This window comes from Humulus lupulus, chromosome 1 (assembly GCF_963169125.1).
Source record: "Humulus lupulus chromosome 1, drHumLupu1.1, whole genome shotgun sequence".
NCBI classification, from domain to species: Eukaryota; Viridiplantae; Streptophyta; class Magnoliopsida; order Rosales; family Cannabaceae; genus Humulus; species Humulus lupulus.
The window spans coordinates 276336675-276355074 of NC_084793.1; positions in this window are offsets into that span (position 1 = coordinate 276336675).

The window sequence follows — 18400 nt, forward strand, 5'->3', positions numbered from 1 at the left end:
GCCGATTCCGACAGGGGAAATGCCGGTCGGAGGAATGACGAAAGAGGTGGAAACAGGAATCAGCCACCTCAAGATGACCAACCTGGCAAACGGGACCCTGGGGGGCAGCCCAGGCAAAATAACGTCTTCAACCGGCTCGGAGCTAGCGAGCAGCGAAGAAGAGACGAGGATTTGAGAGATGTGCTCAATGATCGCCGTGAGCGACATGGCGAGAACATCCCCCAGTAACAGAGGCCATATCGATTCCTATCGCTGTACAGGCTCAGATAGATGCCCTTAACCAGGCGGTGCAACAGCTGGTCGGGGGGAGAACATCTTACATCGACCACAACAAGAGGAAAGGCACTCCTTTCGTCCAAAGGATAGCTATGGCAGAGACTCCTAGCAAGTTTAAAATGCCTACGCTTCTGAACTTTGATGGGTACGGTGACCTGGTATCTCAAAAAGTGTCCGAAGATGCTCGGTGCAGGATCTTCCCTGCAACACTTTTTGATGCCGCACAGGAGTGGTTTTTCAAGTTCCCTCCTGCAAGCATAGTTTCCTGGGAGATGTTTGTAAAGGAGTTTTACGGACAGTTCTACGCAGGTCGTGTGCATCCGACCGAGGCAAACCAGCTGGTTGAAATTCGCCAACAGGATGGACAATCGCTGAAGGACTACATCCAACGCTTTATGCGAGCAGCAGCTGGAGCAAAAATAGTGGGGGACGAAGGAAAAATGATGGCCATAACCGCAGGGGTTAGGCGTCGCACCCCTCTCTGGAAAAGCCTCCAAAAAGAGGGGGTTAGAACTACCCAGGAATTCTTGGACCGGGCTGATCGTTACATCAAGCTCGAAGATGCCATTGCTGATGATGGAAAGCCTCCAGGCAAGGACAAGAAGGCTGCCGAGCCCACCAAAGCCGCCAATGGGTCTAAGCCTAATGGCAACGGCAAGGGCAACGGGAACGGTAATGGCAATGGCAAGAATGGTGGAAAATGGCCACACAATGAGCCTTCCACCTTCGACAATAAACGAGCCAAGGGTAACCGTTATGAACCTCGGTTCACTAACTACACTGCCCTAGTTGAGTCTCGGGGAGAAGTTTATCAAGCCACGAGTTCCAACGTGCCTTATAAGAAGCCTGCCCCCATTCGAAAGGATATTTCGAAGAGAGACACTACCAAGTTCTGTCGTTATCATAACGACTACGGACATGACATAAATGAATGCAACCAGTTGAAGGATGAGATCAAGTTCCTTATTAGACAAGGACACTTGAGAAGATATGTACGGGCCTCGGGAAATTCCCAACGAGAAGCTCCAGGTGGCAACGAGCAAGCGCCCACACACCAACGCTCGCCACCTTTACAGCCTGCCCCCGTGACTGGCACACTATTAACCATTTGTGGAGGCCCACACCTCGCGGGAATCAGCGGAAAGGCCAAGGAACGATATGCTCGGACTCTATGCCACGACCAGGACATCGAGATGATGATTGTGGAGGACCGCGCACCAAAAAAGGCTCGGTCAAAAGAGGGCAAGATAACCTTCTCTGATAGCGATGCCCAACATGTCCGGTTCCCACATTCCGATCCGCTGGTCGTGGATATCCAAATGGCCAACATGATGGTAAAGAGAGTGCTGGTTGATACAGGAAGTTCGGTAAATATACTGTATAAGTCTTCGCTGGAACGCATGAAGTTGTCCGTTAAAGACTTGGAGCCCTGCAACCAGACAATATACGGCTTCTCTGGTGAGGGACTTGCCCCCGCAGGATCAATTAGAATACCAGTGACGATAGGTACAATGCCTGCTACCAGGACATTACTCGCTACTTTTATAGTAGTTGATTGTCCTTCGACGTACAATGCCGTCATTGGGAGGCCTATACTGGTTGTTCTATGGGTCGTCACCTCTATGTGGCACTTAGCACTGAAATTCCCGACAGACGCAAGGGTAGGACGCGTGTTGGGAAACCAAAGGGAGGCCAGAGAGTGCTACAACGCCTCAGTCACGAAGGCAAAAAAGGGAACATCAAAGAGCACTACCTCAGATAGGTTGCAGATGGCAATTGATACACAAACCCAATCCGGTGATGAAGTCACCAAATAGGGTGTTGCCCAAAGTGAGGATAGAGATCTAGATCCTTGCTTTGGGGATTTTAAAGAGAACGTTGGACCCGTCGAGGACTTGGAAGAGGTCCAACTCGACGAAAAAGACCCGACCAGAGTCGTGAAGGTCGGGAAAAATCTGGAAAAAACCACGAAGCATGCACTGGTGGAATTTTCGCGAAAGAACTAGGAAGTCTTTGCCTGGTCGCACAAAGACATGGCTGGGATAGACCCTGCAGTTATCATCCATGCCCTGAACATAGATAAGACTTTTCCACTCGTGCAACAAAAAAGAAGGCTGCTCGATAAAGATCGATCGAGAGCCTTAAAAGAAGAAGTTGAAAGGTTAAAGGAGAATGGGTTAATTAGGGTGGCATTTTATCCATCATGGGTCTCCAATCCAGTGCTGATTCCCAAGCCTAACGGCAAATGGCGAACCTGCGTGGATTTTACAAACCTCAATAAAGCCTGCCCAAAGGATTGCTTCCCACTCCCAAGAATCGACCAGTTGGTCGATGCCACTGCAGGACACAAGATCCTCTCCTTCATGGATGCATATTCGGGCTACAATCAGATTAGCATGCATCCCCCTGACGAGGATCACACCAGCTTTCGGACCGATACGGGCGTATAATGTTATAAAGTAATGCCCTTCGGACTGAAAAAGGCAGGTGCGACTTACCAGTGGTTAGTTAACCACATGTTTAAAGATTTGATCGGAGTAAACATGGAGGTATATGTGGATGACATGCTGGTAAAGTCTAAAAAGGCAGAAGGACATGTGAAGGATTTACAAGAATGCTTTGATGTATTGAACGAATACCAGATGAAGTTAAATCCCCTCAAATGTTCCTTCGGAGTTGGATCAGGGAAGTTTTTGGGGTTCATTGTAAATTCAAGAGGAATCGAGGCCAACCCCGACAAGATAAAAGCCCTGATTGACATGAAATCGCCATAAAGGATCAAAGACGTTCAAAGTTTAATCGGGAGAATCACAGCCCTAAGTAGATTTATTTCAAAGTCGACAGACAAATGCGTCCCTTTTTTCAATCTACTTAGGGGCAATAAGAAATTTGAATGGACGGGAGACTGCAAGCAAGCTTTCCAGGCCTTGAAAGCCCATATGGCACAACCTCCCATTTTATCAAAGCCAATCGAAGGAGAAACTTTGTTCATTTACCTAGCGATCACTGAAGTTGCTGCTAGTGCGGTACTAGTACGAGAGGAAGAAGGCGTACAAAAAGCGATTTACTATGTGAGCAAGAGGCTGATCGGGGCAGAACTGAGATATTCACCCATCGAAAGGTTAGCATATTGCTTAATCCTGGCCTCAAGGAAGCTGCGCCCTTACTTCCAAGCCCATCCTATCACAGTCTTAACCGACTAGCCCCTTCGGCAAGTCCTCCAGAAACCAGAAGCAGCTGGGTGTCTATTAAAATGGGAAGTTGAACTAGGGCAGTTTGACATTACATATTCACCGCGAGCAGCCATAAAAGGGCAAGTCTTGGCCGATCTTATTGCAGAGTTCACGAAACTCCCAAATAGCGAGCAGTGTGAAAAGCCTAGCGCACCTGAATCTCAAGATGAAGTTCCTTCGTGGAAATTATTCACGGACGGGTCGTCCAACAAATCCCACGCAGGAGCGGGAGTGATATTGATAACGCCGGAAGGGCATCGATTTCACTGCGCCATTAGGTTCGACTTCACCGCGTCAAATAATGAAGCTGAATACGAAGCACTCCTCGCTGGATTGAGAATGGCCAAAGACATGAGCATAAAGGCGCTTGATATTTACAGTGATTCACAGCTGGTAGTGAACCAAGTTCTAGGGGAATATCAAGCGCGAGGCCTAAAAATGGTGGCCTACTTGAATAAAACAAAAGACCTGCTAGCCCAGTTCACGAAGTATACCCTCCAGCAAATACCGCGGGGTCAGAATTCGAATGCAAATGCCTTAGCCAAACTCGCGAGCGCGAATGATGCTGACACTTTGAACATTGTGCCAGTAGAAAGATTAAGTGAGCCAAGCATACGAGCAATAGAAGCTAGTATGGAAATCCGAATGGAAGATACATGGATGGCGCCTTACTTGGAGTATCTGACAAAAGGTGTACTACCAACAAATAGGAACAAGGCCAGAACTCTGCAAAGGCAGGCCGCTAGATACATACTGGTCGATGGTGCTATGTACCGAAGAGGATATTCCATGCCACTACTCAGGTGCGTTACACCAGAAAAAGCTAAGGAGCTGATGAAAGAGGTACATGAAGGCTTCTGCGGGGATCACGCTGGGGGGCAAAGTTTGGCAAAAAAGATTCTAAGGCAAGGATACTTCTGGTCGACTATGAACGAAGATTTGATGGAGTTTGTACGAAAATGCGATAAATGTCAAAGGTTCTCCAAAATTCCACGAGCAACTCCCAACGAGTTGAAGCAGATGCAGAGTCCGTGGCCTTTTGCAGTATGGGGGATAGATTTGTTTGGATCCCTGCCCACGGGAAAAGGCGGAGTAAAGTACGCAATTGTGGCAGTTGACTACTTCACCAAATGGGCCGAAGCTGAACCACTCGCCACCATAACGACCAAGAAAGTTCTCGACTTCGTCATCAAGAACATTGTTTGCAGGTATGGTTTACCCCCGAAAGATTGTTTCAGACAACGGAACCCAATTTGACAGCGACTTATTCACCGATTTCTGCGAAAAGCACGGGATTATTAAAAGCTTTTCTTCAGTTGCGCATCCACAAGGAAACGGGCAAGTCGAGGCCGTGAACAAAACTCTTAAGGACACCCTGAAAAAGAGGCTTGAAGACGCTAAAGGAGCATGGCCAGAGCAGCTGCCTGAAGTCCTCTGGTCGTATTGAACTTCTCACCGAACAGCAACAGGTCATACCCCATTTTCCTTAGCCTACGGATATGAGGCCATGTTACCTGTCGAGTTAGATCTCCCCTCACATTGACGCATAACATACGACCAGGACCAGAACAACCAACTGATGATGGAGTCCCTGGACTCAATTGACGAAATACGAGAAAAAGCCCAACTCCGAGTTGCTGCGTACCAACAAAAGGTCGCCCGGTACTTTAACTCGAAAGTAAAAGAAAGAAAATTCAACGTCGGTGACTTGGTGCTACGACGAGTTTTCTTGAATACTCGGGACCCCACTGCTGGACTGCTCGGACCCAATTGGGAAGGATCGTACCAGATTGAAGAAGTCCTTCACCCGGGCACCTATAAACTTGCACGCCTAAACGGAGATCTCATTCCATGCTATTGGAATGGAGAACACCTGCGCAAGTATTATCAGTGAACAATCCTTTTTAAAGGACTGGCTTGTATTAAATTTTACTTTTTACAAGTTTTGCAAAAAGGGTTAGCCATGTTGTTGGCTAATCGCTAATAAGTGTAAGATCTTTTTTAAGATCACTCGTAAAGACATGTTTAGTCCATTTTTAATAATAGATTATAAGGGACTGCGTAGCCAGTCATTCTTGCCAACTTTTGTAAATTTATTTTTACAAGTATTTGTTCATTACGTGTGTTGTTTTGCTGTATTACAAGTGTTAAATGTTGCAACGAGTAGTAATGTTCGCACAGGTCGTGGTCAAGGCAAGTGACCAAGGACCTAAAGCTCCTCGATCACTTGGGGGGCATATAAGGTACATCGATAGCAAAGCGTACCATGAGGTACGTAAACACATGAATAAAATAAGTGAAAGCATGCTTCGGTACTTAGAGCATTTTTCAAATATTTATGTTTTGTAAAATCAAACCAAAGTACTATGCTAAGTTCGGTCATGCGAACAGGTATTATAATAAAAGAAACATTATAATACCAAAAAGGCAGACGTTTACACTGCGAGCATTAGTGCTCGGATGTAAATATGAAATTAAAAGGAAAAAACCTTTACACCGCGAGCAGTACTGCTCGGATGTAATTGTTCAAGCATAAGCAAAAGAGCTGCCCTCGCAGCAATAAAAGAAAAAAATTGTCTTTACAAAAAGACCCGTAGGCCATAAAAGCTGGAAAAAATAAATTAATTTTGCTGGAGCGTGAGGGTCTTTCAGATTAGGAGCACTCTGATCAGCCACAGCATCAGCAGCAAGGGTTTAGGCCTTGGCTCTCTCTTCCACCTCCAGCCGAGCAGCACACTGCGCTATCAGCGTCCTTTGCAACTGCTCGAAGAGAGTTAATGTTGGCCTCCCGATTGTGCTTCCAGAAGTCATAAAATCAGAGGAAGGTGGCTTCCTTATACTTCTTCAGAGTTTTAACTCTGTCCTCCTCTAGCTCCTGTACTCGTCCCTCGAGCTTGCGCACCCGCACCTCAAGCTTCTTTGCCTCATCCCTGCTGGCGGTCAGATCGAGAGTGAGTTGTTTACACTCTTGGGTGTGGAGTATAGAATGCTCCCTCCATTTGTGCCGCTCATCGATAGCTTTCTTCAGGGCCCCTTGACTTTCCTGAAGCTCTTGGGTGAGGTTGGATTAGTCCTCGCATAGATGTTCGTTCAGCTTGCACAACTCCTTGTTCTCCTCGAGCAGCTTTTTCTTCTCATCCTCAAGTGCTTGCTTGGATTGAGCAAGCTTGGAGTCAAAGTTCTGCCCGCAAAAAACCAGCGCCCCAGTACGGCGCCAGCCAGCAGTTAAAGACAGCAGTCCCTGAAAACAAAAAACGAAAAAGGAATAGAAGTCAGAATAAATGATGAAACAATAGAAATTGACTTACGCTGACTATTTCATTCAACCCTCGGTTGATGATCTGGTCGGCCTCCATTGAGGTAGTTTCATTGATGGCAGCCTAGCTACGTCTGTGCTTCGAGAGCTTGTAGATTCTCTCCCTGGCCGACCCAACCACGAGGTTGGATAGGGAGCCTTCGGACAAGTTGTCCAAAGTCTCTCTACCAGCAGCCCTGGAAGAAGGTTGTGGATTCTCAGGCACGGGCGTCTGTTCGGTGGGAGGCGGAGGTGTCATGTTCTCCTTAGAAGGGCCGGCGCCGGGAGTATCCTATGTTCGAGCCTTTTTTGAGGGAGTCTTACTGCTTTCCCCTCTAGCCCTTTTGTTGTCCTTCTGGATAGAGGCAGCAGCAGTGGTTTGGTAATCCTCGAAGAAGTCATCAGAGTCCATACCTGCACAAAGAAAAACAATTCGAACAGTTAGATTAAAGGATCACGAGGAGCAGAGATCAAAGTGAAAGGATTACAAGTAAAATACCCGAGCTACACCTACTGGTCGTAACATTATCTACTGAACTACCTAGTCCCTAGAAGAAATCTGAATTTAAAGAAGGGGCGTTCCTAAAGTTGCCGTCCCCATCAAATAGATGGGAAGGAATTGGCAGATTATTCAAAAACGAGAATGGTATACTGTTTACTTCCAACGAGTCGTCAGACTGTTCGGTAGGCTCAACAGCCTTTTCTTTCCCCTTGCCCTTAGGACCAAAGGTTCTGTTGCTCGGTGGGGAACAGCAGGTTCCCTGATTGTAACCCCAGTTGGCCTCCTGGGAGGAGGCACCTGAGGTTGCTGCTCGGGTCCCTGCTCAGCTCCCACACCAACGTGAACACCACCCGCTGCAGGTTCGCTGGTCGCATGCTGGGAGCCCTTAAGTCCAGCCAACCTAAGGTTAGCCTCATTGATCAAGTTTTTTACACTCTTAGCAGCATTTGGCGTACTGGCTAAGAGTGCTACCCTCGACTCCATTCCTGGAGTGGGGGTCGGGCGTAACCATGGACCTGGAACACAATGGAACAGTGAAGTATTACAACAAGAAAGATTTAAAGCGCAGGAACTACTGTTTTAAGGATCATTATTTTCCTTACCTCCTCGGGTGAAGGCAAGATTATCCGCGGCGATGTCGGGCGTAAGGAAGTACTCCATATGATACTTCCCCACATTGGAGATATGAGTGGTCTCAGACAGAAAGGTGCGTCCGGTCTCCTGGTGACAAAGGTGGAAAAACCCCGTACCATCTTGGTTGGGGTTGGACTTGAGATCAAATAGATAATTGACCTCGTGAGGAGAGGGGGCTGGCCATTTCTTTAGTTGATAAAGAATATAGAGCGCGGCCAGCGTCCTATACCCGTTCGGGGTAATTTGAAAAGGGGCCACCCCAAGTAGTTTGCCACCCCTTGGAAAAATGTATGAAGAGGCAGGGTGGCTCCCGCCTCGATGTGGTATCTCGACCAGGTGCTATAAGCCCCCCCTGGCAGGTTGGCTCGCTGGTCGATGGAAGGTCTGACTAGGGTTATCCCCGTCAAATTGTACTTATTTAAATAGTTGCTGATCATGCGAATTGTGACCGTGCTTGGGGGTACCACATGCCACTCGACCGCCGGCTGGTCAGCATGGCGAGGATGGGCACGCCTTTGAACCTCAGTTTCAGGAGGGAATTCACCTCGACCACTGGTCGAGGGAGCATCAGCAGGAGGCTGACTTGGAGAGTAAGGGTTGCGTCTTTTTTCTAGCCTTGGTTTTTGTTCTGGCCATTTTCTGAGTAGGAGCTGGTGGAGGATTTAGGTTTGAACGTGAAAATGGAATTTCTGGAATCAACGTGGATGGATTCTCTTCGCCCTCGAGCAGTTGGGCCAAGAGTTCGTCTTCGATAGGTCTTTCTCCCCCCCCAAGGGTCTTGCATATGAACTACAAAAAGACAATGGAGGAGATAAGACACAATCCGCGAAGTAGTGGGAGGAGTTGGGATAATGTTGCTCGTGCCTAAATAACCCGCAACATCCTAGTCCTACACTAACTTCAACGTGGGTATAGAAACAAAAAGGAAAGAAAAATGTTTTCTGAAAAGAACTTTTTTCGACTCCTGAAGGGCGGGAAAAAATTTCGGTTTTTTCACCTGGCTTAAAGGTTGAATCTTTCGTCAACCTAACATCCTAAATCAGAGATTCTATATATCAAGGTATCGACCTAACCTATACAAGGCATAAAAACACATTTTTACCTAACAATAGATGGCTTATATCAAGAAACTCTCAAAACCCTATTCAAGAACGCAAAGGTCACAGAGCACAGAAATGGCATGCATGGCGTAATAGAAAGCTTAAAGAACGAAGTTCTTACCTGGGCGAAAATGGAGAGTCGGAGAAAGATCGAAACTTGAATCGAAAAACCTGCGGTAAGACGTCGGACTGGTTTTCAAAGCTCTGAACACTGGTGCAAGTTCTTGAAGATTCTGGCAAAGGTGACAGGTAAAAATTTCTTGAAAGAGAAGAAAGGCCTACTTATAGGGATCGAAGGGACAGCCAAGAAGTGGTGATCACGGTTTTTGAAAATGCACAGGGACTCTGACAGACATGGGAAGGTGAACGGTTGTTCCCTTAAGTTTCTTTATTACTGGTCGCACTAAAAAATCTTGGGGGGCAAATGTTATCCGAAAAATCAGAAGTGAATGACATGGCAAGCATTAATTACACGTGGCTGACACCTGGTAGAACCTGTGTTCGACTATCGATCAGGAAGATATTCGGTATCATGCGATCGGTCTCTTCATACGACCAGTCTGGTCGTATGCACGTAATACGCGGAGGAAATCTTAGGCAGTTATAATGGAATCCGAAATTATCTCCCATGATTTCCTGAGTATCCGATTATTTAGGAAATAATATCTATAACAAATCAATGTAAATCTTCCCTGAGCTTATAAATAGAGGAAGAAGGCTCAGAGAAGAGGGACCCTTCTTTCTTTTCTGACTTCTAGATCACTTGAGATTAGAGTTATCAAATTAATCATATTGTATTGTTCTCGAGAGGTTGGTGAAACTCATTGAACCTTAGTTCTTTGATCACCCCTTTGGATCTCATATCAATAACAATCTAAGTGGACGTAGGTTATTACCAAATTCTGGGGCCGAACCACTATAAAATATCGTGTTCTTATTATTTTCGTCATCACGTTCTTTTCAATGCATTCATCCACGTCAAGCATATTTTGACTCCGTGTCAGTTGCCTAAAATCAGGGTCAACATCTGGTTTACCACGTGTGTTCGAAAAAATACAAACCTATTTTCGGCACTGTAAATTATTCATAATTTTTTGAAAATTTGCAAGAAGGATGTTGTAACTACAACAAACATTACCATAAAAAATGGGAAAAAAATAATACTCCACCATTTATTTTCGGAGGCGGAGGTTGACTAAAAGATTGAAATAGTAGATTATTGTTAGCACTCATATTTTTTAAAATAAGGAAAAAGAAAGATTCCAAAAAGTGCTCAATACATATCCATCACGTGATGTATTTTACACATTTTACAACAATCAAAATTAATTGCTCCACACTATTATTATTCATTGCTTTAAATATATTTTATTAATTTTTAATTTTTTATATATGTGTGCATATCAGTATCTTAATATTATATATTTAAAATAAATAAAACATATTAAAAAATAGAATATTTAAATGATGTAAAAAAAGAGAAGTTGATGTATGGTGTATCTATAATGAAAGGTTTTGATGTAAAATTAAAAAAGTGAGATTTTGATATGTATATTGAAAAATAAAGAAATGTTGTTGGGAGTGTTATAATTGTTATATTTTTTTATTGTGAATTTATTAACATGTGAAATAACTTGAATTTATTAATACATATAGTTTTTTAGGAAAAGAAGTGGTTACAAAAGTTTGTTTCGGCACGTGGATAGTTATAAATTCAAATTTTTATTATGACAATGTGTATTGTGAACATCACACAAAATTTCAAGAAATTTCGAATAATTTACGGTAACTAAAATAAGGTTAAAACAGCTTGTTGCATGGGTGCACTAAAAAACAGGCACACATGAAAAATTTGACTATTTGAACCTTATTTTCGGTACTGTAAATTATTTAAATTTTTTTGAAAATTAATGGGATGTTCTAAATGACTATAATATACAATAGTTGATATGGTTGATACTTTTATATAGGACAATATCAATGAGCAAACCATATTATTAAAAATTATAAACTGAATAAAGTCATATTAATGAAAAAATCACTTCATAAAAGTGAAAGAAAAAAATTAGAGGTAAAAAACTAAGCCATAGTAGTGTGATGTTTAATTTTAATTAAGTTGTATGATTTTTAATGACAATTTGTAATGTTAATGTTATAAATGTAGTTTTCATATTATTTAAATAAGCTTTAATACATTATTATATACAATTTTATAATTATAAAATTTGGATTTTTTCCTTCTTCTATGTTCTTCTACTCCTAGTTTTTTGTTCCTTCGTTTTGTTCTTATCTGTTTTTCGTTATTCTTCTTCTTCTTTTAGTCTTTATTCTTCTTTATTATTAGTTATTGTTTTCAATGAGTCAATAACATAATTTTTCAAAGAAAAAAAGGCTTACGAATTTTTGTCAACACTTCCAGTCGAGGTCCACCTCCAAGAAACTCGAATTCAACTCCACGAGTCATATGTTAACTATGTCAATGCCCTGGCCATACTGTGTTTCAATGTTACATGAGGTTTGATCCCAATTCGCCCGCACCTTCAAACCCCCCCCCCCCCCCCCCCAAACAATTTTTCTTCCTCTACATCTGCTATGATTGCCAATGCCAACACTATCACAAATGACACTTGGCTGCTCAACTCTGGCGCTTCCCATCATCTCACTACGATAAAGCGAGTCCCTACACAAGTCCAAACTTCGTAACTGTTGGAAATGGTAACAATCTTTCCATCTCTTCAATTGGTATCACATGTTGATAAGTCTGCTCATGCCTTTCAACTTCACAATGTTTATCATGTTCCTAAATTGACATCTAATCTTTTGTCTGTTTCAAAATTTTGTAAGGACAATGATGTGTTTATTGAATTTTACTCCGATCACTACAAAATCAAGGCTTTCCATTTGAAGAATTTGCTCCATCAAGGTTCTATTGATCGAGGTCTATACACTTTACAAGCAGCCTCAACTCTTCACTGTCAAAGCAACAAATCAAATTCTTGTGCTTATCTTTGTACTTCTTTTTCTTCAACTATACCCACTATTTCTCCTACTGTTTTTTCTACAATAATTCAGAGCACTGTAGCCATTTGGCATGCGCCTCTTGGGCATGTAAATTTTCATATTCTCAATTTTGTCTTACACAAATGTAATCATCAATTTACATAAAATAAAAATCATGTTTGTAGCTCTTGTCAATTGGCAAAGAGTCATCGAATACCCTTTAATTTTTCAGATTCTCTTCTTCTCCTTTAGCTTTAATTCACAGTGACATATGGGGTCATTCCCCTATTATTTCCACTAATGGGTCTTGTTACTTTCTACTTTTTGTGGATTATTACTCACATTTTACTTGGCGCTATGCCATGCAAACAAAAGATCATGCTTTGTTTATGTTTAAACAGTTCAAACTCTTGGTAGAAAAACAATTTTCCACTTCTATTAAAGTTTTTCAACCAGACAATGCTAGAGAATTTAAATCCTTTTTGCCCTTTTTGAACTCAAGTGGAATTCAACATAGGTTTTCCTTTCCCCACATCTCTACCGAAAATGGCAGGGTGGAACGAAAACACAGGCATGTTGTTGAAACAGGCCTTGCCCTTCTTGCCCATACTTCTCTTCCACTTAAGTATTGGCTTTATTCTTTTAAAACAACAACCTATATTATCAATAGACTTCCCACTAAAGTTCTTAAAAACCAATCTCCCTTCCAGATCTTATATAACAAATAGCCAGGCTATTCTCTCTTTAGATCATTTGGCTGCCTTTGTTTCCCTTGATTGAGACCTTACAACAAACACAAGCTCAAGTACAAATCTATCCCTTGTTTATTTTTGGGGTACAACACCTCCCACATAGGGTGCCTTTGTCTTGATGTTTCAACCAAATGTCTCTATATCACAAGACATGTTGTCTTTGGTGAACATTTTTTTCCTTCCTCTTCTCCTTCTACTTTTGTTCCTACCTCTTCTAACACCACTCCAACACTAGCCATTTTGCTTCTTCCCCTTGCTACCACCCAAACTACTTCTCCCTCAGCCACCTCTACCTCTTCTCCTCTTTCTCTGGTCGTTCTTCCTCCCCCACCCTCCCCTTTTTCACCTTCTCAGCCTGTTATTCCCCCTCTTCCTCACCTATTCTTCCCCTGCAACCTGTCCTTACCTCTCATCCTTCTAACTCTTCTCCTACCTCTCAATCTGTTCCCTCTATCTCGGCTCAATCTCTTCCTAAAAGCAGTAACATGTGACTAATCCAATTTTTGAAGAAAATGTTACTACTTTGCAGGTTTCTCCTCCAGTCAATAATCACCCTATGGTTACGTGTGCAAGAAGTGGCGTCTCTCCAAGCCTAAATCTTTCTCTGCAGTCACTAATTCAGATCCTCACATGCCTCCAAAATCATACAAGCAAGCTTTGGGTCATTCTCACTGGAAGACAGCAATGGAAATGGAACTTGCTGCCTTAGCCAAGAACTCCACTTGGACCCTTGTACCTTGTCCTCCTTAGGCTCATGTTATTTGTTATATTACTTTATAATATAATGTAATATTATATTATTTCATAATATAATGTTTTAGATTAAATAAATGTGACATAGAGTGTCACATATTGTAACATATAATAGAGAGTTACATTATTTGGATATATGTGAAATATCCAAACATGTAATATATTTGGTGTTACAAATTTGTAACTCCTAAATATCACCCATTATTGTGTAGATTTGTTGTTACACAATATTGAGATGAATTTCTTAAAGCCATATGAGAAATGGCTGATAGAGATGTGATTTTAACTCCCATATTGTGTATGGAAGTTACAAAATCAAGTGGGAATAAATTGGAACGTTTTGAAAAAAAAACTGAAAAAATGTGTTGCTGAAATTGACTGAGGGCCGCGGCGCCTGGAACTAGCGCCGCGGCCCTAATGGCTGACAGCTTCTATAATTTCAGTTTTTTATCCAACTTTGAACGATTCCAACAGCTTAGTAACTCCCAATTCTCTATTTTAATTCCATAAAACACCCAATTAATCATTGGTAACAGCCATGGGGGTTGGTGGAATTTGAAATTCAAAGGGTGTCTCTAAACTCTATAAATAGGAGCCTAATGGTCACTTGTAAGACACACCATTTCTATCCACTAGAGCACTTGGCTAGAAACACCTTGAGGCTTGATTATTCCAGAAAGCATTTCCAAAATCTGATAGAGATCCCTTAGTGCTTGAGTTAGGGGGAAATAAGCTTTTGGACAAAGGTTTTAAACCTTGTTCAAGTTGGTGATCCCCAATCCTCTTCACTTAGGTTGTGTAAGTGAGAGTTTGTTTGTGGTTTATGTTCTTCCTTTTATTCTATTGTTCTTCTTCTTATTCTCTTGTTTTATTTACTTGTATATTTTGTTTAAGAGTTGTAATCTCTTCATTTGGTCCAAACACTTTATTTTATTTGTAACTTTTGTTTTGAGTTGTACTTTACTGTTCTCTTCTTCTTCATCATCTTCTTCATTTCCTTTGTTTTATTTGTATTTTCAGTTATAGAGTTGTAACACTTTATTTAATCAATCTTGTCCATTGTAATATTTTGCATAGAGTTGTAACATTATCTTACCATTTCCATTGAGGCAATATTATTTTTCCTAACATTATTGACTACAAATGGTTGTTTAAATTTAAGTACAAATTGGAAACACCATTGACAGGCATAAGGCCAGACTTGTTGCTTGAGGCTTCACTCAAACTGCCAGAGTTGATTACTTTGATACCTTTCTCCTGTGGTTAAACCTACTACAGTCCGAGTAGTGCTCACATTAGCTTTATCCAAAGGTTGGCCTCTTCGACAAGTAGACATTCACAATGCTTTTCTCTATGGTGAACTTTTAGAAACTGTCTATATGTCACAACCACAAGGATTTCATGATGTTACTCATCTATACCATGTGTGCAAGCTCAACAAAGCCCTCTATGTCCTCAAGCAAGCTCCACGGGCTTGGTTTGCTAAGCTCAGCTCTGCTATTCTCTCTTGGGGCTTCAAGTGTGCCAAAGCTGATCCATCTTTGTTCATTCTTCATCACCCTCAATTTACTATCATCACCTTGATTTAATTGATGATCATATTAAAACAGGTAGTGATCCCTCCAAGATTGAACATTTTGTCTCGACTTTGCATCATAAGTTTGCACTTCGTGATCTCGGACCCCTTCATTATTTCCTTAGTATTGAAGTTACAAGAACTTCCACTCAGCTGAATCTTTGTCAACAAAAGTATGTTCATGATATACTAAAATCTCTTGACATGTTGGATGTCAAATCTGCTCCTACTCCAGGCACGGTTGGCAAGTTTCCCTCTAGAAATGATGGTGTAGTCCTTGCAGATCCTACTAAGTACTGTCGAGTAGTCGGCTCTCTTCAATATGTGACCATGACTCACCTCGACATTGCTTTTGCCACTAATAGAGCGCGTCAATACATGCAAGCACCAACCTCGGCTCATTGGTCTGCAGTAAGACATATTTTGAGATATCTCCATGGCACTCAATCTCATGGCATCACCTTCACCTCTGCCCCCACTCTTCACTTGGCTGCCTTCACAGATGTTGATTGGGCCTCCAGCCCCAATGATAGGCGAAGCACTGGCAGCTACTGCGTTCTTCTTAGTGACAGCATTGTTTCACTACAACAATAGAGGCATAGGACAACACTAAAAGCTAATACTATTAAAAATGTATTATGGTAAGTAGTAAAATAATGAGTGGGAACTTTTCAACCAAAAAAATTATTGAGCGGGTCACTGAAATTTTTTTGGCGCTTATCTTCTGAACCTTTTGTTTTATCTATCCACTACTATGTTCAAAGTTTCATTTCTTATTTTATCTCTCCAAAAATACCTCATCTCGCTCTAAATTCCTGGAGTTCCTTTACGCATCTAGTCTCTCACTCCCTCAAATCCCTCATTCCAATATGAAGGGACCAAGCCTAAATGAATCATCAACCTATTGTATCACTTTTTCTGTGTGCAATGTCTCCCCCCGCCCCCACCCCCTTCCCTCTATAGAGTTGTCTAGGTTTCATTTTGTTTACAACAAAATGTGGTAAGTCTCAATTCTTACAATTAATGACCTTATTTGTTTTATGTTTCCTCATAATGTAAAATCTATCTTTTTTTTTCTTATAGATTTATATTACTTATATATTGGAGTGTTTTTGGTAAATGGTCAAGAATGATTTGTGCGCATCCCCTGAGCAAAAGGCCTATGATAATGTTTAAACCTTCGATTGTGTATCTCAATTTTTTCATCTTTATTTCTATTCATGTTGATTTGGGGAAATTTTTAGGTGGGTCTTGCTTCTGTATATTTCTTCAGAAAGTAGTAGCAACGTGGTGATATTTTTTTTTTCGTTGTCTCTCTTTCACTTTCAATTTTATACCGATTTGATTTTGGTATATTACCTATTGCAGTTTCTGGAATCAGTTGAATGTTCAGAACGTAAGAATAAAATAAAAGGAAAAGACACTTTGAAGAAGTAGTAAGTTTACTATCCATATAGCAAGAAATATACATATATTTATTTTAATATATGTACCTATAAAAATCATTTTTGGGTGTTCTAAGGGCTTCTTCAATTAATTATATATATGATGTTGTGAACTTTTTAATCATCTTTTTTATACTTCAATTTTAATAGAAAGATGGATATTTCGTACTGTTGCACCCAGATTTCGAGCCATGAGAGTTGTGACCTCGAATGCTGGGTTCATAATGAACGAACTTGTAAAGTCTGGAATCTGTCTGAAATCTAAACATCGAGACTGCGAAGCAGAGGCGACTTCGAAGATGATAGCCTCGAAATCCTAACAAGCTCGAAAGATAGACCCCGAGGTGCATCTGTTCTCGGGATGGCCTCGGATCAGGACACCGAGCCTGGTGCGCGTCTGAGCTCGACGTCATATAGCCTCAGGGAGATGCTATAGCTCGAAAGTCAAGAGGAAACCTGGAAGAATAGGGCCTTGGTGATGCAGGATAATAACTCTGAATATCCTAGTGAATTACCAATAACAAGACGCGATCTACATTTATTACATTAAATCCCCTACAATCAAGGGATATTATTTGTTCAGTTATACGCCCCTGATCTTCAGGGGACGTTTCCTTGTATATCGAATTGCAGGCATTTAATGTCATTTAATTTATTTGCATATACAGAATAGCTTCCTAAAATATGTGGGATAGTATTCTGAAATCTTCTCTATAAATAGAGAGGTCATGTACCATTGTAAAGGACGGAATTTTTGTGATCTTGAGAGAAAACTCTGGAAAATTCATCCTGGAAGAATTTTCAGAGGTCATCTTAAGTTTAATAACAAAGACTCGTGGACTAGGCAGATTTAACTGCTGAACCACGTAAAAAATCTCGTTTGTATTATCGTATTTTTTGGCCATTACTGATTATTGTTTACGTGCTCTTCTTTCACTGTTGACGAAAAACGGCGTCAACACGTACCATGTAATAACTTTAATAATAATAGTTATTTTAAAATTTGTAGGACCATATTTAATGTGTTGCTTGTAGACTTCTTGAATGTCATGTTTACAAGTTGCAAGATATATAATGTAGTCTAAAATTATATAGATGTTTCGTATCTAGTAGCCTAAAAGATTACAGAGTAATCTAGTTTTCCTTGAGACTATATATATAGATAGAGGTGTAATCAAAGTTTGTGTGGTACATATTTTGTAATCTCAAAGTTGTTGCAGCCCCCAAATTAATAGAATTTAAATGATTGATTATGGTAAAGATCAAGTTCTACAAGCTAGCTAATACTGTAGAAAATTGCATTAAATGATCAGGTGCTGAGTTTATATTTCAAATGATTTTCCCTTTATTTCTACACTCCCCATCTACAATGTAGAAGATTTTTTTCACACTTCATTTAATAACATTGAAACTTGAAAGAGCTCGGTTACATATAGTAATTAGAATATTAATTCATAGTTATACCATTAAGATAAAATAGAAAAACATAAATTTTGGTTGAGCATGATCCTATACATACATTCTAATCTAATTCAAACAAATGAGTTGCACACCACCCGTTTGATAGAAGGCCCCTTGAAACTTAGTTATTTTCTTTTGTATTAATTGTGTTTTGGATGCAATAAGTTAAAATGGTTGGTCTTGCCATTTTATTTAGCAAGCTATAGTTGTGACATAAAACTTAAATTAGTTATTAGTTTCCTTAGTGCTGAATTTATTCTTCAATGTATTTGTGAGCTTATATATCTAAGGTTGTGCATTATGGAGGCTGCTCATTCTCAGTTTTTTGGACAATGTGTAGTATTTTCTTCACGTCCTAACAAAATTTATGCTAT